Genomic DNA, 24,080 nt, shown 5'->3' on the forward strand with positions numbered 1-24,080 from the left:
AGAAATATTATATAAATATTGTAAATTAGAAATCTAGTCAAGTCCTCAATTAAAGGGAAACTGTTGGAAAAGAGGTCACAGATACGCCAAAATCACAGTGAACACAAACTAAGCAAAACATCAAAAAACATGGATTTACTATAAACGTTTTTTTTTTTTTTTTCAAAATTATGTTCATTATTTCAGCAGTTTAGAACAGCATTTCCCAAAGAGTATTCTCTAGAACATTAGTGCTTCCATATGCTTTGGCAGCTTCCCAAATGCCTGCTTATGAAGGGATTCTTCTGAGCATTCTGTTTGAGAAACACTGCATGCTTTACTCACTTTTCATTGAAAAAATGTTTATGGGGTAAGTTAGAACCTTTTGTGTGTTAGGCATTGCATATTAAAAGCTATGAGTAGACTTGAGGCAAGGACATCCGTTTAATTTTACTCAATCTGGGGGTTTTCAGAACGTTTGGTCTTCTTTCCACCATTGGATCTCATGTTGTTACCATTCTTCGTGTTTCAAATCTCTGACTCACATGTGCCATGATTAATCCTAATCCACAAAAGTCTGAAGGCTCTAATTACTTTGCCTCCTGTGCAACTTTAAGTAATCTTTGCTTGTTTATCCCATATTAATCCCTTAAATGGTATTCCTTATGACTGCTATTGATGAAATCAAACCAGAATTCATCTTATCCTGGGTATCGTAAAAAGATTTTTCTTTCCTTCGCTTATTTCTCCTTCACTCTTCTTGAGGAACTTGATGCCAAAAAATACCTTCATTTTCTTTTTCAAATTACAAACCATTGGCTTCCTGATTCCATATTGTATTGGAAGTTATATAACACAATTTCTTTGCTCTAGATATTCCAGACTTCAGACTTTTGTTGAATTGTAGACATAATGCTTTTTCCCTTCAAGTGTAGCAGTCAACACATATGGTATCTAAAGCTAATAAATTCCAAACAATAGGCATCTTTGTGTATGTGGATATTTTTGCTGATTTTTAACAATTTTACTATTTTTTATATTTTATAAATTATTTTTACAGTGATGAATCAGAAAACTTCAAATCCACCTGTCATAACATATCAAGATGATTATTATGGGTTAGAAAAGTATGTTTCACCAATGTAATTATGCCTCCATTTTTGTTTAACCCACATACTACTTGCATAAGTAAAATTAGTAATTGTAATCTGTTCCAAAATGTATTACGCTAACCCTTGAACAATGAGGGGGATGGGGCATCAGAGTCAAAAATCAGAGTATAATTTAGAGTTGGCCCTCTGTATTTACTCTTCCTCCATATCCATGGTTCCACATTCACAAATTCAACCAAGTGTAGATGGTGTAGTACCATAGTATTTACTATTAAGAAGAAATCTGTGTATAAGTGGCCCATTCAGTTCAAACCAATGTTGTTCAAGGGTCAACTGTATTTATAAAAGCCTATCAATTTTATATTGTGAAAAATAATCATCTATTATATAATATGGGTTTTAACTTACTCCATGTCTTATTTTGAAGCCTTTTGACTATGTATTATAGTTCCTCTTTATCCAATTTAGAACTTTTACAATTTAGACATAACATTCTACTCCATTGATACTAATTGATACTTTAAAAAGGATACAGTGGCAAAGGTACCACTATAGGGCAATATTTAGATTCTATTTCTTACTGAATGACTTTCTTTCAGGATTCAGACATGTAATGGTAAAACTGGTAAGCAATAATTTAAATTAAAACAAAGTATTTTCCTTATTATATTATTGCATAAGAACTTATCCAAACATAAACCTTGATAAAGTAATCTATTTTTACTTGCTTGATTATGAAATATGAGCACTGAAATGAATGATGTTCCCCAGATGTATTTATATTACCCCCTTGGAATTTATGTTTCTCCAGCCAATAGAGAATGTTGTCATGAATTGAAATAGTCACTTAAATTTCTGTATTTGAATCATGTTTAAATAATCTAAATTTATTGGTATCAGATTTGTAATAAATTAAATATGAATCTTGAGAGATAGCTTGTTCTGTTTATCCATTCATTCGGGTAACGTTTATTGAATGTGTACCATATGCCATGCGTTGAGTGAGACTGAGACATATACACAAGGCATAGCTTGAGTCAGTCATGGAAACAAATAATTATAACGCAAAATGACAAGTGCTAAAATACCTATATTAACTACTGCTAGCCATTGCTAAATTACCAATAAGTTCGTTTTAACTAATAATGCCTTGGTGCTACAGGAGTAGAAATAATGAGATTTATTTATTTATTGTTCATTTATTTATTCACTTATTCAACAAATAAGTATTGAGCACCTACTTTGTGCCAGGCTCTGTCCTTTCTGTGACAATATGTCAGTGAACAAAATTTCAAATATGCCTTCTGCCCTGGGGATTACATTGTAGGGGTATGAAGAAAAACTTCCAGTAAGTATCCTGGGTATTGAAGGATAAGTGGTCATTCAGTAGATAGAGCAAAATATGAGGAAAAGGGAGAGAAAGAGAGAATTAAGAGTGGTAAATAATAAACAGAATTGGATTCTAGCTAACTTCATCATAAATTTATTGAGAGAATTTGGAAAAGTTAAATCATCCACGAATCTTTTCATACATGTGCAGTTCTGCAGGTACCCATATTTTGAGGTTTTTAAAAAGTTATGGATGGAAGAGGGTATAATTTTAAGTGAGTATAATATTAAGCTATTTAAGGAGAACAAACCACTGGTTATGGGTTGGGGGGATGGACAAAATAGGGGAAGGGGATTAAGAAGTACAAACTTCTAGTTATAAAACAAGTCATGGGGATGTAATGTACAGCATAGGGAATATAGTAAATAATATTGTAATAACTTTGTATGGTGACAGATGGTAACTAGACTTATCACAATGATCATTTCATAATGTGTATTTTATTTTTTTAACATCTTTATTGGAGTATAATTGCTTTACAATGGTGTGTTAGTTTCTGCTTTACAACAAAATGAATCAGTTCTATATATACAATAATGTTTAAGTATATCGGATTACTATATTGTGCATCTGAAAATAATATGTCAGTTTTACTTCAAAAAATAAATAAATAATTTAAAAAATAATAAATAAAAAGGAAGCATCTCCCCTGAAATAAGCCTCCAATCTAGTGTGCTTCTAATTTTAATAGACGTGGCAGTGCCACTATCTGAGTAGGAATAGTCCCTTTGGAGCAGTTATTGTAATGGGTTTATGTAATATGTCCCTTAACTGACTTAGTCAAGGATAGTTTTTTGCTAAGAATAAAGATGATGAACCCAGGACCAGTGGTTCCAAAACTCTGGTCCACAAACAAACTGCATTAAAATGACTGAAGGGGTTAAAAACAACAGCAAAAACAACCACCCATTTGCCATCGCCTAAAACTGGAATTCTGACTAAATAGATGTATGGGTGGGCCTCAGAAGCAATATATTTTTTTAAAGCTACCCAGATTATGTTATCGTATGGAAAAATGTTGGAACTATTACTGAAGGATTTGTTATGACCACCCAGATTCAGGAATTTCAGATTGAATAAGAAATGAATAAGATCATTTACTGGTACTCCAAAATCTAGCAATTAGAACGCATTTTAACGAGATTTTCCCAGGTTATAGCTTGGTGTATGGTAGGCACTAAATTATTTGTTGAATGAATGAGCAAATTGTGAGTATACTTTACTATGATGTACTAAATTTAAGTGTGTGTGTAAGTATATACATGTGTAGTCTGTATTTTAATCACCTAAAAGGATTGTTAGATTGTTAGAATTTCTTTATTAGAAATTTAGAATTTCTTTCTGGGGATCGTTAGAATTTCTTTATCTAAGGAAACTGGAGTCATGATCTCATGCTGATCAGTATCCTATTCTATATCCATTTCTTTCTAGATTTATGTCCTCCTCTTCTTTAGTTGTAGAATCCCTGAGAAGGAAAAAAAAAAAATCACCACCTGCCTTTCAATGGTTTACATAGCTCCAGAGATTTTTGGCAGGGAGAATTCAAATTTCCTTTTGGACCTTATCACAAAGAAACCCAAATAGACATTCTTTTTATTCACCCATTTTTTAACTTTAAATTGTTCCCCTAAGTGTCAAGATCAAAAAGATCACCAGTCTTTGGAACTGAGGAGACCATTTGTATTCCAACCCAGAGAAAAATTGAACTCTTTTCATCTTTCTCTGTGTGGATCCAGGAATAATGCCAGAAATCTTAGAAAGGGTCTAAGAATAATAAAATAATAATGAAGGCATTAATGATATTAACTAATTATAGAGTTAAAAAATAAGACAGATAAGATAAATTTAGAATAAGCTGTATTTGGTTTGAAAGAGCAAAGGCAGAGTGGTGGCATGATTTTTGCCTTCAGGCTTAGAGAGGCATATTTTCAGAACAATTTAAATAGTCTCTTCTAAAGAAACAAATTTATGCTTACATTTATTAGTTAATTTGTCTTGAAAATGCCTTAGGTAGTTTAAAACTAATTATATATGGGTGACCTGAGGCAATAGGATGCATGATCGGGTGGGTCTTCTGCAGCTGTTCTTTAACACAATATAGACTCATTTGTACTTAAGTATTGCACTGGTGTTTGTCATTAAGTTTAAGACTATTATTAGTCAAATAAATGCTTCTTTAGCACTAACTGTAGATAAGTCACTATGCAAAAAGGGCAAAAAACACATGAAACGTTAATTCCTGTCTTCGAGAAAGTTTATAAATAACAAAAGGAGAGTTGTATTCAAAAATGTATATTTCTCAGAGAGGGTTAAGATCTCACCAGTGGTACACACTACTTTGATTTGGTTTAATAAAATTATCTCTAACCACAATGTATAATGGATAGAAGCTCTAGATTGGCATCTGTTATTTACTTTAAAATATTACAATTTTTCCATCTCTCTGGGTGACACTTTTGTAATCTAAAAAATAAAGGAGTGAGGAATAGGTTTTCTCTAAGTTGCTTTCTTACTTTAATAGTTTGTCCTGTAGCATATTCATGTTAGTGTGTGTACAGTCTTGGTTTGCAAGATTCCCTTAACTGGAGGATGTCAGCGTTGAGAAATTCTAGGTTCAGCCCACATACGAACTAGTTGTGTGACTGTGGTTGAGTCAATGAAAAGTTGAACCAGTTGCTATACAAGGTCATTTCTAGTTTTAAATAGTCTCATAGGTTAAAGGGATGGAAAGCCTAGATCATTAGCAAAACATACAAGCAGACACATACAGGATCCTGCAAAACTAGGGGTACAAAGATTCTTACCCTTTCTCTACTAGGTAGAGAAGAATACACACACCTACGCACACATTCCTGTGCGTATGTCTGCCATTAGTTATGGCTATAGATGGCTCATAACCAGAGGCAGCTTATGTGATCAGGTATAAATATGTACATCATTCCCCCCACATTTATTTTCTAATCATAGGGGTTTTCATCAAATCAGGAGGAAAAAAGGAAGAGAGAGAGGGGCAAGATGGAAGCTTGAAGCCTAACTACCTTTCCATCCCTCCTTTCTCCAAACACTATCCACTGCATCATTTCCTTGGAATATGGGGCACTTGATCCTCAGTTTTGACACCATCCCAGCTCAGTGTCAGGGACTAAGCCCCAAACCATTCTTCAGGAGAAAGCCCCAAACCACTTACTTCTTGGAGCAACCACTCACAGAGACAGGAAACCTACTGATACAATGGGGGAAAAACAAACAAACAAACAAACAAACATATACTCTGGCTTAAGATCATTCCACATTCAAATATTGTGTCTACCCCTTTCTAGCTGTTGACCCCATGCGAGTTGCTAAACCTTCCCAAGCTTATGTTTCCTCATGTGAAAAAAATGAAACTGGTAACTGTGTTTAAGATTGCTTTGAGATGGTAGATAACCTTAATACTTCATTAGGTACTCTCTCACTACCTAATGATAGATAGATACTATCTCCTAGATTAGTTGCTTTTATTATATATCTAAAATTATATATTCGCACGGAAAATCAAATGCATAGACTCATTTATTGTTAAGGGCATATTTATGAATACACATGTATATCCATGGTCCTACCCATTAGGGTAATCACATTTGTTATATAAAAATTTACCCAGTAGTTACTCTTCTAGCTCCTAAGAGTATTTGCTCTTCAAGGAGGATCCTTTAGAGACCATCTAATCTAGTGACTTTCAAATTTTATGTTTTAGAGATAGGATTCCATGATAGTTATTTAAAAAAAAAAAAGCTGGTATAGGGGTTAGTGACAGAGGAGCTGGTGATTAGGGGAGGTTGAGTGGGTTCGTCTCCAGATGACCTCACCCACTTTTCAACCAGAATAACTCCAATCATGTATGTTTAGCTTTAATGTATTTTTTCTGGAAGTGCTTTTTATTGTTTAAGTCACACCTCCATCACCAAAAGCGACAACAACAACAGCAACAACAACAAAAAACACATAGATTCAGTCCAGCCCCTCATTGGCATACGAGGACTGAACCCAGCAGGCCTTAAGTGACTTTTGGAAGGTCACATAATGGTTGTTAATGGCCAAACCAGAGATTAAAACCACTTTTTCTGCCCTTTGTTTAATTGTTTGGTTTTGGTTCATTTTTTCCTCCCTTTCTCTTCATTTCCTTCACCTAACTCACTTTTTTGAAAAGTTTCTGGGTTGGAATTTCAGAGGTTGATGTATAGGAAACTGAAGGGGTTTTAAATTAAACCTGTTTTTAGTATAACATGTTTCTGTCATATGCTCTAAAATGTTTACTAAAACAGGATAAATGTAATGCATTTGTGACTGTAATTTAAAAATTGGTTATTTTGGGCAAAAGTCATCAAATGTCATATTCCATCTAGGAAATGCATGAATAAAAATGGCCATAGTCAGCATTAAATATTTTATAAGGAGACAGTTTACAGCGGTATTCAGCTACTGTATTAGAATCTCAAACTAAAAGGAAATTAAACTAATTTTTTATGTAAACGAATTGTTTTCATAAGGAAGCACAAGGGAAATTAAGTGTATAATCATGCCTGAATGTCAGGATTTTTCCAGGAAGCAAGTTTCTTGTGTGAATTTCTTGAGGTATTTGGGAATTTCGCCATGAACCCTCCAAATTCCTTCTAATTTACATATCATGATGTGTGATAGCCTCAAAGTTTCAGACATTTGAAGTTTTGAAGAATTAACAGACTTTTCTGAACCCTCTATTAATGGTGATTATTGTTGTAAACTATTATGACAATGGACTGTATTTTTAAATGATGACCATAACAATATCTCCAGTCTCACATGTTCCTCTACAATGTGACCTTATTCTTCACCAACAAGAAGTGAATTCTATTTCCCCTCTTCTTGAACCTAGGAAGGCTGTGACTGCTTCGCCTGATAGACTACACACAAGTAGTAGTGTATGACTTCCAAGGCTGGGTCATAAAACTGATGCAGCTTCCATTGTGTTCACTAGTAGCTTTGAGCCACCATGTTAGAAGTTTGACTATTCTGAGGCCATTATCTTGTGACATGCTAAGCTACATGGAAAGGCCACATGAGGCGCCCCTGGTTGGCAGGCAGTCTTATTCTTTGACTCATTCAACCCCAGACTCCAGCCATGTGATTGAAACCATCTTGGACCCACCAGACCATCCCATCTACCAGAAGAGTACCACTGAGTTTCCTCAATGACTAGAGAAGCAAAGGCACACCCATTTGAGCCCTGCTCATATTTCTCACCTACAGTATTGTGGTATTAATAAAATGAAATGTTGTTTTACACCACTAGTTTTTAGGGTCATTTATTTCACAGTAGTGAAAAACTATTATAGATTTAGTTAACAAGTATCAATTCATTAGGCCCAGATTAGATTCAGGGTTGATTAGAGCAGAAACATAATATCTTTTATTGGTTTGTTTACAATTTTTATTTATTTTATCTTAATTTTATTTTTTAAATTTATATAATTTAATATGCTAAAAATGAGAAAATAAACAGGGCACCGGGACACAGAGTACATTAAGGAAAAGTAATTTCAAGATTCTCTTCATTTTGATTGTATTGCTTTCTTGCCTTCAGGGGGTAAGATTTTTGACTTCAAAAGTTATGAAATATTTAAGAAGAGAATTTACATCTTGCTATTTTCTCAGCAGTCTGGATAAAGTTTATGATTATTGAGAAGTGTCAGTGCCTCTACAATGGAAATTTTGCCTTTGGGAATGTTCTTAATATTCATCATGTCAGGATGATGGTTTTCCGGCAACCTGAACTCCTTTGGCTTCTGACATTTTCTAGCATCCTTTACCTGCACAGAAGACACGGGATCTTTGGAATCGACATACACATCTTTTAGTAATGACAGCAGTTTGTCATTTTTTCTAGCAATTTCTCCCTTAATTTCTGGATGGCTGCTCATCTGCTTTCGCAGGAGGTTCTTGGTGGAGGGGTGCCTGGGAGCCGGGGAAGGGCTTCATCCTGCTGATTTCCCATTGCGCCCAGTTCTCTAGGTTGAAATTCCTGATTGCGTGAGTCACCGCAGCCCCCATCTCTTCACAACGTGATGCCTGTAAGTTCACACCACACATGTGGTTAAACACTGGCATGGGCAACCTCCAAGATGCACTGGGCTAAAAAATTGTTTTAAATAATAGCTATCTTGAGGTATAATGTATATACATACCATAAAACCACCCATTTTAAGTGTACAATACAATGATTTTTAGTAAATTTACTGAGTTGTGTGGAATTAACATCATCTAAAATTAACCCAATTTTAGAACATTCCCTCCCACCCACCCCCCAAAAAAAGCCTTACAGAGGAATTTTAGAATATTTTCCATAAGTAGGTCCCTTGTGCCCAACTGCAGACAGTCCCTCTTCCTACACCCAAAGCCACTTACGTTTAACTTTTTTCTGCCTCTGTAGAACTGATGATGTGTCTTTGATCTGGTTTTGGACTCCAAGGGAGTTCAAGTCCAGAAGATCAAGCAAAACGTGTGAATCTGGAGCTTCCTTGAATACTGGGTCTGAGTTATTTTCCTGTTAGACTCTGCCTTGTTCTCCAAGAGCTCTTTAGTTTCTGAGTCCGTAACATAGTTTTTAAGAGCATGAACCTTGGATCGTCTCAGTTCAAATTGTATTTTCAACACATATTAGTTGTGTGTCATTGGACAAGTTACTTAATTTTTCTAATTCATAGTTTACTAATTATAAAAAGGGAATGATGTTATCTACCACATGAAGCTATTGTGAAGATCAAATTAAATAATGTACTTAAAGTACTTAGAGTAGTACCCAGCATGGTAATAACAATAATAGTAGCTGTTATTTAATGAGTACTTATCAATTTAGCTGGCACTATACTTTACATATATTAACTCATTTAATTTTCTCCCAAACTCCATGAATCAGGTGACATTACTGTTCATAAATGAGAAACTGTGTACCCATGGGCAAATTACTTAATTTCTGCTTTTCTACTAGAAAGTACCAAAGCTATTAACACCCAATGAATAGTTGTTTTATTTAGCATGGGACTTACTAGGAACTTGTTTGAGTCATAGCTATTAGAATTCCCTCATTTCTCTCTTTGGAGTCTTAAAACCTGTGAATTTTTCTGTCTTCTCAGCCAAACATATTCCAACACACACACACACCACTTCTTTTGGATTGGATTGCAAATGTCAATCTTAAACATGGTAGTTTCTTTTTTTTTTTTTTTTTTTTTTTTGCGGTACGCAGGCCTCTCACTGTTGTGGCCTCTCCCGTTGCGGAGCACAGGCTCCGGACGCGCAGGCTCAACGGCCATGGCTCACGGGCCCAGCCACTCCGCGGCATGTGAGATCTTCCCGGACCGGGGCACAAACCCGTGTCACCTGCTTCAGCAGGTGGACTCTCAACCACTGCGCCACCAGGGAAGCCCCATGGTAGTTTCTTAATAAACACTAACTAAAAGAATGGATGAAAGAACAGATGCATCTGTGTCTTGAGGATGTCTGCAGCCAACTTTGGGAAGGGGTAAAAATCAAAGATCAGATGGCTATAGAGGCTCGGGAGATGTCTTTGGTCATGTAAAACATCATTACTCCAAAGATCCCAAAATATAAAAGTCAGTGTAGGGCTTCCCTGGTGGCGCAGTGGTTGAGAGTCCGCCTGCCGATGCAGGGGACACGGGTTCGTGCCCCGGTACGGGAAGATCCCACGTGCCGCGGAGTGGCTGGGCCCGTGAGCCATGGCCGCTGAGCCTGCGCGTCCGGAGCCTGTGCTCCGCAACAAAAAAGTCAGTGTAATCTCAGACATTGTCTCCTTTAGTGACGCAAGAATGTTCTAAAGAGTTTTTGTGACAACATATGGAAGTACTTTTTTTTTTAAGTTAAGGAGCCTAATCACTTAATCATTGTAAGCAATTCACCAAATATTTGGTCAGGAGAAAGAAAAACATTTAAATTACTATATCCAATGAGCATATTTTTGATGTTTGTTATAAAACTTGTGTATGCTTGAACACAAAGGACTTTAGAATGCTCCTTTAGCTTTAAAATGTATTATATTTCAGAATGATTTGTCAGATAAAGATAACAGTGATCTTAATACCAATGCAAGATGATAAATATGATTTAAAAGTAAGAATCATAGTATACATACTATGTATATGTAGTTTACATATAAACTTGCTTTTTGACCTGAAATCTTTTATGGACATATTTCTTCTATCATTTTTCTTTCCTTTTATTTATTTTTTAACAACATTATTGGGGTATTAACAAACTACAAGTACTTAAAGTGTACAATTTGGCTTTTTGGCTATTATAAATAATGCTTTTATGAACATGTTCAAGTTTTTTTGTTTTTGTTTTTTTTTTTTTTTTAAACATCTTTATTGGGGTACAATTGCTTCACAATGGTGTGTTAGTTTCTGCTTTATAACAAAGTGAATCAGCTATACACATACATACGTCCCCACATGTCCTCCCTCCCGCGTCTCCCTCCCTCCCGCTCTCCCCATCCCACACCTCCAGGCCGATGGACATATTTCTTCATCAGTATTTGTCATAAAAATGCATACAAGCAACTACTTTGGATACTAAAAACATCCTAATTTGGGGTCCATAGTCCCTGGATTATGTTACCGTAGGTAAAGCCAGTAAGATATTAACATTTAAAAGCTTTCGGTTCTTCTGTTCTCTTCAAGAGTCTATCAGAGACTCTTATTTATCACCTTGTGTAAGATATACAGGCAGAACTCTTCATCTGACATATCATTATTGCCAGATAATTAGGCTGATGAGATCATGGAGAAACAATTTTATTTGGAAAATAATAGGGAAAATATTTCTTACAAATATTTGTCGATATCTATCTCCCAAAGAAATGTGTGCTTTTAGTTAGTGATGATACTTTGTTTCACACTTTTATCTCTGTGCTGCATTTTAACTCAGTTTTGGTTACATGGCTTTTGCTTACAACCTCTCCTAAGCAGCTAGTCATAGAACTTTAATACACAGGAATGATAAATTATAAAAACACATTTGCTGCGAACTCTCTGATAAACTTAGCAACAAAGAAGCAGCTGGTACTTTATTGCCTATAACTTCCTACATATTTCCCCAAAGTTCCAGCTAAACAAGAATACATTTGTGTTTTATTTTCTTCTAATTAAGTTGAAGAGAAAAACAGAGTCAGGGATTGATGGCTTTCAGATTTAAAGCATTTCTGTTACAATTGTCAGGCAATCAATTAACCAATTTCTGAAGGACTTAATCTTTTTTTATTGTTATGTTTCTCATTTCCTTCAGTTTTATCCTTCTAAAAGGAGTTTTTTTTTTCTTCACTTTTCAGAGAGAGAATTCATCAACTATAGGAATGAACAAGACAGATCAATGGCAAATTTTAAATATAGTCCATATGAGATTGTTTTCCAGATGTAAACTCTACAAATCTCTTTTTATGAACTATCTTTAGATTCATTTACTCTACCAAGAATCACTACAGGTTAAGGGCTTGAAGGGATTAAACAGGAGAAAGTACATTAAGAATGATTAACATGTCTCCTTCCAAAGTGAATAAAGTTTTTAACATGGAATAGCTATTCATGAATCATTCATTATTTACTTTCAGTAATTTTGGAACTAAATTGGTCTAAGCACTGCAGATGTTATTATTACATTATTCTAAAGATTGGGGCCTAAGATGGGCTTTTGGTGTGCTAATACAATTTTGCTTTTTAGATAGGTAGTGGTTACATAGGTGTGGTCACTCTGTGTTTATTCATTAAGCTGTACAATTATTATTTGCATACTTTTCTGGATGAATGTTATACCAGAACTTCAGAGGGAAAAAGAATTCCTGAGCCATGACTGAATGTTAAAGATTGGACACCTCCTCAAGTTGTCAAAGATCATCTTCCAGAATTTTGTAAAATTGAATGCAATATTCCTCATCCCATCACATGCAAATAACTAATATTACCTCAGAAAACCTGATATAAACATTATTTGCTATTGCTCTTTTATGAAGAATTCTATACTAATCTTCTCATAGCAAGGAAATAGAGTTTGTACTAAAATTCTAGTTATAGGATTCAGAAAAATGTAAGCAGGATCCACCTACTTTTTTTCCATTCATGTCTTTTAAAACTGTATTCTGGTGTTCATTAATTCACACAAAAAAGTACAATGCCTATTATGTGGCAGACACAGTTCTGTGAATGCAATAATATAATGAATCAAACAAAGGAAAAAAAAACACCTCTGCCCTTAAGCTGTTCAAGTTTTTCTTATAATACTGATGTTAATCACTGTGATTGAGTTAAATGATAAAGCTCTATATACATTAGATGTTTTGAGAGTGAGGGCCTGATGGACTGGTCCTGCTTGGTTTAGTCTGAGACATCATCACCAAGCAAATGATATCTGAACTGAGACTTCAAGGATGTGTAAGTAAAGTTTATTATTTGCTGTAACAGGAAGTTCAGAGTACAGCAGGTTATTTTTCCGCAGGCTTAACAGTATCATTTGCCATTCACAGTGCTGGCTTCATCTTAGGTCTGGTTACCGTTGTCCTCATGAGACAGCTGCCAAAAGCAACTATGGAAGCATACTTCTTTTTCATGTCCAGCAGGAGAAGGAAAAATTCATTGAGGAGTGTCATACACTTTTAGGCTTAGGTCATTCTGGAGATTCATATGGGTTAATGCATACTTGAACATTTCAGAATTTTGTGATGAAGGTAGAAGTCAGGTGTGAGGTATGTGAGGGGTTGACTCCTGACCAGGCAACCAAGGACTTCCACCACAATGGGGACCTTAAACAGGGTAGTCAATGAATAGGCCTAAGAAAGGCAAAGGTTTCCTGAAATTTTACTGACATTTAAAAAATCTGTGCATATATTCATTTTGCCGGGGAAAGGGAGAAAATCTTTCAGTATATTTTCTATGTGGTACATGACTCTAAATAATAATTAATGCTCCAAAAAATTGATGCTCAGAATAATCATGATAATCTCTCACAACACTTTTACCTTATACAAACTGCCTTATTTTATGCTGATGATGTTTCTGGTAGGCTAGCATTGCCTACATTATCATCATCATCAATATCATCATCACCATCACCACCATCATCATCATGCTATACTATTACACTTTGAGTGGTGAAGTGAGTTCCCCAAGGCCACACAGCTGATGACTACTAGGTTTATTAGGAATTATCACTCGCTATTGAATGACTTTTCTTTACTGCTTGCCTTGGAAGAGAGCAGAGGAAGAACAATAAACATACCAGTCTCAACCCATTTCCTACACTACCTTTGCTAATTCAGATGCTTTTTAAAAGACACTATAGCAAAGTTCTTAAAATAGTCTTTGCTTTAACTCTTAGATAAAAATCAGAATTAGAAAAATAATTTTCATCAAAAGCATCTGGATGATGCATAATTTGGAGAAAATAAAAGGATGATTAAAATTATTAAATGAGTAAAAACACAGCACATGGATCTATACGTAATCATTTAGTCAAAAGAGGGCCTTTTGGTGGTGGAATGATTAAAATGCAATAATGAAAGTATTTAAGTAGTTTCTAATATGGAAATATGTAGAAATCAATTCTTATACTTGTGTTCATTGGATAATTATTTCTAGGCTATAAAAGATTACTCTATCTCAAGTAGAAAAATTAGAATTGTTTATTTTAAATGTGAGTTAACAATCCAATTTTTATTCAATCAAGCAATCAGCTCCCTATTTTTTTTAAAGTACTGATTTCAAGGTTGATATTATTTCTTTTTTCAGCAAGGCAGAATAACATTTAACAGAGATGTTAGCAAGCAGCTCGTTCAGTTTACCACATGTATAGAAAGTGATACCCTTTCTACTGCTACATGTCCAAGTGTTTGTACTGAATGCTTCCATAATGTCAATAATGATCCACTATTCAAAATTAGATGTAGCCCCGGTTTCTCAAATGCTTGAGTGATCATTTTCTTTAGTAATTGAGTTCCTCATAGAATTCCACTGCTTGATTACTTGCTCAGTAATCTAAGCATATTAATTTGAAAAGCTCCATAAGCATGTGGCCAGGATAATGGCAGTGAAGTAATTGCAAGGAAATCTTTTACAACAGGCTTATTTTCATCTAATAAACTCTTTCCTGATGGTTAACCGGCATGCAGTGAATGTGATATGAGTTCTAAAATGTATGTGCATTAATGTATCTGTTGAGATGGTTGAAGATTAGATATTCTAGAAGGAGCTTAATAAGCACTTTGAAAAGATGTTTTTAAAATAGTGTGTGTGTGTGTGTGTGTTAGTTTATTAGGAGATATGGATTTTAAGAGGAAGACAAGGTCACTGAAATTATGCTAGATGCCTTTCCTATGTTGTCACAGGTAATCCTCACATTAACACTGTATAAGAATCTACTATCCCTGTTATGCATATAAGGATAAGGGAACTCAGATTGGTGAGTTTATTTGCCCAAAGTCACAAGTCTAGACCACAAGTCAGTTCTGCCTGATTCTAAACCAGTCCATTCTTCAGTTCCTGCCTCATCACAAAAGGTTAGCTATAATTTTAGAGGTATATTCTAGCACTTTACACTAAGTATAAGGGCTCAAGTTTCAAAGCCCAGAGTTGTATTAGATAATGCCTCCTAAATGGAAAGGAGGACCATAAATGTTGAATCTATTCTGGGGCACATATAAATGAGCATTGTACAAAAATATCATATTATTATATTTACTAGTTTGTTGTATCTTTTAGATGCCACATATAAGTGATATCATACAGTATTTATCTTTCTCTGTCTGACATTTCAATTAACATAATGCCCTCCAGTAGGGAGAGGGAAGAGGGGAAGGGTAATATAGGGGAAGGGGATTAAGAGGCACAAACTGTTAGGTATAAAATAATCTACAGAACCGATAGCTAGTGGGAAGCAGCTGCATAGCACAGGGAGATCAGCTTGGTGCTTTGTGACCACCTAGAGGGGTGGGATAGAGAGGGTGGGAGGGAGATGCAAGAGGGAAGAGATATGGGGATATATGTATATGTATAGCTGATTCACTTTGTTATAAAGCAGAAACTAACACACCACTGTAAAGCAATTATACTCCGATAAGGATGTTAAAAAAAAAAAAGCTACAAGGATATATTGTACAACACAGGGAATATAGTCAATGTTTTATAATAACTACAAATGGAGTATAACCTTTAAAAACTGCGAATCACTATATTGTACACCTATTAGTTATATAATATTGTACGTCGAATATACTTCAATAAAAATTGCATTATATTTCAACTGTCAACCACAAGAATGCAAAACTCCATATTTGTATCTATTTTTATAACAAGTACAAAGTCAGCTATTAGTATTTTAGAGAAGTGATGAAGAATAGATTTCTTGGTTGCTATTCTATGAATGATACCACCAACAAATCTAATTCACTGTGAATAATTCCAAAGGCATTTCTAATACCTTATTATGCTTGAAAGATTCTGAAATTTAAGCCGAGCTGTTAGCAAGAACACAACTTTTGTTGTTTTTATTCTAAATTCTGTCCTATAAGCTGTTCAATACCTTAAATTTCATTAGATTCTGGTTAAGTGAAGCCCTTATCAACTTCTATAGAAACAGATTTATTTGGTAGGCGTTTGCTTGACTTTATTACCTTAATTTGTAGCTCCTCAATTAATCTATTAATTAATTGAGTGGCTGTTTACTTCAAACACAAGGCCTTAATATGTCAAATCATACAATAGTAAAACAAAACATTGTGATAAAATAACACATGCATAGTAGCAGTAAAAGAGCACATGCTTGTAGTAGCCCACAGACTTTATGAAACGTGGATTACCGTATCAGTCTATATTATATTCTAATTATCTCATGTTAAAATTCTATAATGGGAATGTTTGATATAGCTTCTGGTAACAGGGCCTATTGCTGCCTTTCATATCTGGGTTTAAAAAATACAAATGCACATACAAAAAAAACCAAAACGTTTTTCATTTTATTCTGTTTTGTTACGGAGCAAGATTTTGGAGATAATAATAATTATTATTATAGTAATGTATTGGCACTGCACTGTACAATTTTCACATCACTTTATGGTAATCATTGTATTTGATTCCCACAACAGCACAGGTTATATAGGGCAGGTAATCGTCATCTACCTGTGACTAAAAAGCAACCCCCAGCCCCCCACCCTTGCCCAGGGCTGGCAAAAGGTCGAAGAGAAAAAAGAATCAGGCCTAAGAAGGATAATGACTTCTTTGCTTGTTTTTAACCCTGGTTTTCTGTGTCCCAATAATTGTCTCCTTGGTAGAATTCTCAAACCTTTTCTCTATTCTCACTCCTACCCCCAAAGACTCTTACCTTTTCTTCCCCTCAAGCTCGTGGGACTTAGGATATAATAGCCTAAATCTTGTTTTCTCTGACATGTAGATACATATTCCTTTAGTCCTTTCCATGCAAAAATCCTACTGTTAAAAATTATTTTAGTTTTTCCTTTCCTGTGCAGCTTTAGGAACAAATGAGGTGAGGGACTGGAGAATCGAGTACGTTTTCGCTAACTGCCCTATTTCTTATTGGTTCACTATTACTAAGGGTGGGAAAAAAGTCTAAACTTGAAACTGCATTTTATTCCCCTGAGACAGTTGGTAAGGAATTTGGTAGGCTAATTCCTGACAGCCACAGGAGAAAAAAAGAAACGAGAAAGAAAGAAATGTGTGACTGGGAAATCTGCCAGGCAGATTTACCCAATCAGGAGATACCAGGCTTTCTTCATCCCACACAGCTGAATCCTAATCCCTAACTGCCCCCCTCACCTCAGTATACAACTCCATCACTTTCACTTGCTCAGACCAGCTCATTCACGCAGTTTGCTCATGCAGCTCATTCAGCTGCATTTGTAGGATGCAGAAACAACAGCTTTGGGGCTGTATTGGAGGGAAATCCCAATGCACCTGTCTAAACGGGACATTGAGGTTGCTGGGATTCCTAAACAGATCTTGAGAAGGTGAGAATATATGGTGTTCTGGCCCTTAGCTTTGCAACTCCAGATGAATTTATCCTGGTCACATAGTTCTTTAGTGTTCTTACAGACAAGTATATGTTGAATGTTGTGGCTTGAGAAAAGGACTGGCATTGTTTACATAAAGAGGTAAATTCTAACTTACTGTTTATTGACTTGGAAATCAATCTTTGGAAGAAAACAGGAGGCATATTACTTGAGCAGTAACATAGGCATTTGAGCTTCAGTCTTCTCAATCATAAACTGAAAGTATTGGATAAACTGTACTTAGGTGCTTCGAATTTAAAATTCACAGCTTCTTGTGACAAGTAACGTACCGCTTATGCTAAGTCGTTTCACCATTGGCCATGTTATATTCAGTTATAGCTAGATTCAATTTTTACATGGATTTAAGTGCTTGGGGTTGCTACAGAGATCTCTTTAAGAAAGGTTGCATTTTAAACTTGCTTGGAAATTTTGAGAAAGCTGGGCAAGTACTTATTTTAAATTAAACAAGATGAACCACAAAGCAAGATGAAAAACAAACACAAAAATGACAGTCACAGTGATAAAAAAAAAAAACAGGCCAGAAGAAATGAAAGGTGAATTGAAGGGCCAGGGAATGTTTAATGTGGAACGTACCTGAAGAAGAGGAAGTCTCTTGCTTTGTTACTATTAATCATTTGAAGGCTCTGATGTATGAAAAATGAAACAGATTTGTGTTTGGTTAAGCAGAAGTGAAACTAACAAGTAGAAATTATTACAAGTAGCTAGATTTTTGACCCTAAAAGAGGAAGAAGTTTCTAGCAGTTAGACTTGTCCCACAAAATAAACTTCCTGGAGTGGTAGTGAGTTTAACACCTGAGGTACTGGAGGTAACAAACTTCACAGTGACATTACAGCTAGAATCATTGCATTTGGATAAGTCTGAAATGTCTATAATCCCATAACCCTGATGCGAAGAGAACACTGAAGCATTACAGGGATTCGTTTCCTTGGCTTGGCTTAGCCTTGGCATGTGGCAAAATGCCAGCAACTAGCAAAGCTGTGAGTATTTTTACTTCGGCTTTCTCCTTCTCCATTCTATACTGTTGTGGGTAAGAGGCCCAGAAGTTTCAGCTTCCAGAGAGGAATATCCTGGCAAGACTTATATGATTAAAAAAAAAAAAAAGTCTTTTAAGTAGAACCTTAAAAAACACGTTTCTGTTCAGTAGATTTACTTATTATAATGTAATAACAGTCTACTTGTTTTTAAGGCAACTCTTTTCAACTCCAATCAAGTAAGTTAGTTTCAGTTTTCCCACAAATCAAACAACTATTGTCTTGTTCCAGCCTGTCAAAATGTTCTAGGTAAAATCAAATTTACAAGAAAGATATCTTGTTATGTATTGTTTTTCTTTCCTTTCTGAATTTTTTTGGTCTTTTTTCCGTCTCTTTTTATAGAGACTAAATCAATTTATTCCTTACAACATTTATTTTCAGAAAAGAGATAACTAACTCAAAATAATCCCTTTGAGGAGGAAAAAAAATCAAATTCATAAACAATAGACTAAGGAGAAGTTCTTTCCTCATTATGCTATTTCCACATTATGCTATTAATTTTGCAAAACAAGCAAATGAAAGAAATGCCCGATTACAACAGTAATTATATCAGAGAAATTTAAATACCCTCAATTTTAAAATGCAGCCTAAACTGAGCAGGTTTGTTGGTAGGCTGTTGAATACTTCAAGCATAAAGACTTGTCATGTAGACCTGTATTTGAGTGCCGCCTGTACCATTTACTAGTTGCGTGATTTTGGACAACTTACGTACTCCTTCTGAGCTTCAGTTTACTGAATTTGTAAATTAGGAATAATAAAAATACCTACTTCAAAGGATTTAATGATAATACAAATAAAAAACTTAGCCTAGAGATACCTGTATCAAGTTTAAGTATTCATTGAATGTTGGTCATTATTTTAATTAACTTGAGGAGGATAAAGCCCATAGTTTTCCTAACATCTCTTTCTTGGATAGCTCCTTGTATGTGGACTTTGAAAGATAAGTGGGGAACATTATTTTAAAATGATATTATGGCTTATATTTGTTAAAGCTCTTTTTTTTTTTTTAATGAGTCACCTTATTCAAGGGTTTTTTGTTTTCCTTCTAGAGAAGCACAGAAGGAGACTAAACAGAAAAAAAAAAAAAAAAATGAAAAGGATGTTGGAAAAGCCCAACTGCCTTTTAAATATTTTTGATTCCTGTTTACCGGAGATTTTAAAGGAAAATAGGGCAGAGTGGGGCAGTGAATATAGTCATTAATAAGATAGATACCGGTCAGTATAAATATGTGGATCTGTGGGTTATGGAAGATTGAACCCTTGTGAGGAACAAGACACATTTAAGAAAAAGTATACTTTTTTAAAAATTTGTGATTCAGTCATGATTTTAACTCAAAATTTTAAAAAAATCTTTTTTTTTCTTTAAATAGCATTGATGATTATCTGAAGATACAGAATTCCATGTAGCCTGTTCCCATTCTAGCGAAAAGAGTGAATTTACTAGAATTTTGGGTCCTTTAACACTAATCAGTCTTTAAAATACTAAGTTCTGACATAGAAAGTGAGAATATTTTTTTCATGGTCAAGAATGTTGAGTAGGATCAAGAAAGAATAAGTTCTAGCCCTAGTCTTACTGCTTTATATCTGTGTGTTTTGAGACATGACATTTACATTTTAGATCTCATTTCCCTCATCTGTAAAACATGAGCCTGGACTGGATATGCTCTTGAACTTCTTTTCATTTAGAAATGTCTGCCATTCTAAGAATTCTTTGAAATTATATTTTTAAGCCTAGATATATATTTTGGCCATATACCATCATACAAAAATGACTAATTTCTCAAAATGTATTTTAAGGACCACTTGAATTAAAATCACCTGAGCTGATTGTTAGGCATACTGATTTGGGAGTAACAACCTCAGCCCCAAAGCATCATTCTTGAACGTGGTGTTTACAATCTGTGTTTTTAACAAGCTGTTCAAACAACCTATATTCCAGGTGGCTGTTAAAATGTGAGAACAATTATTTTAGAATTAAATATCAAATATGGTTTATGATCAGTGTAATATCTTTAGGTAAGAGTTTTTAATTTATCGCAAAGCTGTTTTATTCCGCTACTTGAAGATTCTGAAAAGAAAATAATGAGAATAGGGAATTTCTAATAGCTTTTTAAATCTATGTTTTTGACTGTGTTGCGTTATCCACTGGGGAAAAGCAGTTAATAAAAACAAATGTAAGTAAGTGACTGAAATATTAGTTATTTTAGTGCATTAAAATACTTATAGAATGTGAATTGGAACATAGAAAAACTTTCTCAGGCACTGAATAATTACTTAAAAAAATGTAAAATGCACTAACTCTAGATTTTTGAAAATATTGAATAAAGAAAATACTATAAATGGGTAAGGGAACAAAAACAATCTAGATTTTAATCTAATTATCTTCAGTATAGCTGCTCCCAAATAACATTCTCAAACCTGTAGCTGAGTCAAATAGATTAATGATAAAAAAAGATCATTTATTCACAAACTACTAAAATAAACAAGTAGCTTTTAAAAAATAAACAGCTTTATTGAGATACAATTTCATACCATAAATGCATCCACTTAAAGTAAGTGTTTTTTAATCACTTAAAAGTCTTTCTATTTTTAGGAAGATGCTTGCTCAGCTACCAGTCTCAGCTGACACCATACATTCCAAACAAGCAATTTCACTGGGCATTTTATTGACAAACCACTTTTATAAGAATGCCAGGGGCTATCTGGGTGCAATTCTGTAAAAGAGTGATTTTGAAGTTTCACTGGGTCATTCAGGGTTCTAAAGTAAATTCACCTGAAAGCTTATTTAGTGTGAATGAGAGTTGCCATGCAGCTTGATGAATGTGAAGCTGAAGAAGATTGATGATAGGAAAGGGGCATGGGGGTGGACTTCAGATGGACTTGCTGCAAGGGCATAGCCATCAGATTTGATTAAGGACTAATTTGCAGGGTTAGTCCTTGCATCTCTTTGATGCTAGATTATCAAGCAGTTCCCACCTCCCAAAAAGGAAGTTTAAGTTTCCATAGAGTCCAAAAAAGCATCCTTATAGTGTGTGTGCGTGTGTGTGTGTGTGTTTGAGATTCTTACAGTGCATCATTCTACACTAGGTAACAGAAAAAAAAAAGTCAATAAAGTTTCTCTTATTTGTGAGGATACTATTGGGATAAAAATCATAAAAGGTACAAAGGAAAGAAGATGGTTTGTGATAGTTTCTTCAAGGAATAATTGTCATTTAAATCTATAGATTTGTTATACATTCTTCTGGTCAGTAGCTCACATAATTTCTTGGAACTTTTTTTTCTTTTAATTTGTACTAGTAGGAATCAATATTTGGCTTCTTACTTCCTCACCTAATTAATATTTGGAGATGCATTTATTAAAAGATTAAGATGGATCTCATGATGCAACTGCTCTGTTAAGTCTTTGTGAGTGACTGTAAGTTTATATTTAGCTCCATATTGTACATGTGTCCTCTGTGAATTCAATTATTGCCTTTAGAAAATAATTAGCTCTATGTAATGTCAGGAATTTTTTGTATTGTATAATATGTTTCTCTCCTTTGGCATCAAAGTTCAAAACAGAGAATCCATGTATCAACAAAATATCTGAAATCTGACCATTGTATTTTGTACTAAGGAGAACTAAGTATAACTGTGTGTGAGTTGGCAAAGTGGCACAGACCATTTGGAACATCAAAACAACTATGGTTTCCACCCAGACATGGGAGGATGTTTGCATAACTCTGGAAAAAGTTTCAGACACCATGGTTGTAACATCAGACTCTTTAGAATTCTTTCATGATATTATTTATTTTGCCAACATAGAATCTATAACAAATCAAAGCTATGTGTTGCAATATCCTGTTTTTAAAGTAAATTTTAAGAAAGTTAGTAGAAGTGAGAAGTAATAATTGTATGTGTGATGTATGTGTGTCTGTGTGTATGTGTGTGTGTCTGTGTGTCTGTGCATACCTGTGTGTATCTTACCTAGAAACCTAGAAGCCACCTGTTGGGTTCCCATTCTTAAATTGCTAATCTTTCTGAGACTAATCTAATTAAGAGAAACCAAATTTCTAACCCAGATACTCAAAATGATGTAAGACTTGCTATTTGTTATTTCTTGAGTTATTTTCTCCCAAAATGAATATGCAAATTGAGAAGATGAGAGGAGTGTAATGATATTATGTTCTTTTTTATTCTTGCAGTCTTATGTGCAATGATAGTAAAGTAGGATCAAATATTAAAAGAACTACAGGCTTGTAATTAATAAGGATTTTCTACAATTCTTGCCTATGATTCTTAGAATTTATTTTATTTTGGTTTGTAATGTATAATGTGTACTGTGTAATGGTCAATGCTCCTGTTTTTTTCATAACTTGAGAAATCTCAAAGTACCTAAAGTTACCTCAAACCATGAGCACACTTTTTTTTTAAGACAAAATAAATTAGTTTAAATTCTCCCACAGAAGCAACTGACAAAGTATTAATCTCCAAAACATACAAACAACTCATGTAGCTCAATATGAAAAAAACAAACAACCCAATCCAAAAATGGGCAGAAGATGTAAATAGACATTTCTCCAAAGAAGATATACAGATTGCCAACAAACACATGAAAGAATGCTCAACATCATTAATCATTAGAGAAATGCAAATCAAAACTACAATGAGATGTCATCTCACACCAGTCAGAATGGCCATCATCAAAAAATCTACAAACAATAAATGCTGGAGAGGGTGTGAAGAAAAGGGGACCCTCTTGCACTGTTGGTGGGAATGTAAACTGATACAGCCACTATGGAGAAAAGTATGGAGGTTCCTTAAAAAACTAAAAATAGAACTACCATACGACCCAGTAGTCCCACTACTGGGCATATACCCTGAGAAAACCATAATTCAAAAAGAGTCATGTACCAAAATGTTCATTGCAGCTCTATTTACAATAGCCAGGACATGGAAGCAACTTAAGTGTCCATCAACAGATGAATGGATAATGAAGATGTGGCACATATATACAATGGAATATTACTCAGCCATAAAAAGGAATGAAACTGAGTTATTTGTCGTGAGGTGGATGGACCTAGAGACTGTCATACAGAGTGAAGTAAGTCAGAAAGAGAAAAACAAATACCGTATGCTAACACATATATATGGAATCTAAAAAAAGAAAAAAAAAATGGTCAGAAGAACCTAGGGGCAAGATGGGAATAAAGAGGCATACCTACTAGAGAATGGACTTGAGGATATGGGAAGGGGGAAGGGTAAGCTGGGACAAAGTGAGACAGTGGCATGGACATATATACACTACCAAACGTAAAATAGATAGCTAGTGGGAAGCAGCCACAAAGCACGAGGAGATCAGCTCGGTGCTTTGTGACCACCTAGAGGGGTGGGATAGGGAGGGTGGGAGGGAGGGAGATGCAAGAGGGAAGAGATATGGGGACATATGTATAACTGATTCACTTTGTTATAAAGCAGAAACTAA

The 24,080-nt window shown here is 34.8% G+C and overlaps 1 protein-coding gene and 1 pseudogene across 1 annotated transcript in view; one reads left to right on the forward strand and one right to left on the reverse strand.

Annotated features, from left to right (window-relative positions):
- The window catches only part of ERBB4 (erb-b2 receptor tyrosine kinase 4), a 1,100,940-nt gene that overhangs the window by 194,692 nt on the left and 882,168 nt on the right, over positions 1 to 24,080 (forward strand). The gene's annotated exons all lie outside the window — the stretch shown is intronic.
- On the reverse strand, positions 8,052 to 8,550 carry LOC112411864 (NADH dehydrogenase [ubiquinone] 1 alpha subcomplex assembly factor 4-like; annotated as a pseudogene).

This window comes from Neophocaena asiaeorientalis, unplaced genomic scaffold (genome assembly GCF_003031525.2).
Source record: "Neophocaena asiaeorientalis asiaeorientalis breed wild unplaced genomic scaffold, Neophocaena_asiaeorientalis_V1.1 scaffold86, whole genome shotgun sequence".
NCBI classification, from domain to species: Eukaryota; Metazoa; Chordata; class Mammalia; order Artiodactyla; family Phocoenidae; genus Neophocaena; species Neophocaena asiaeorientalis.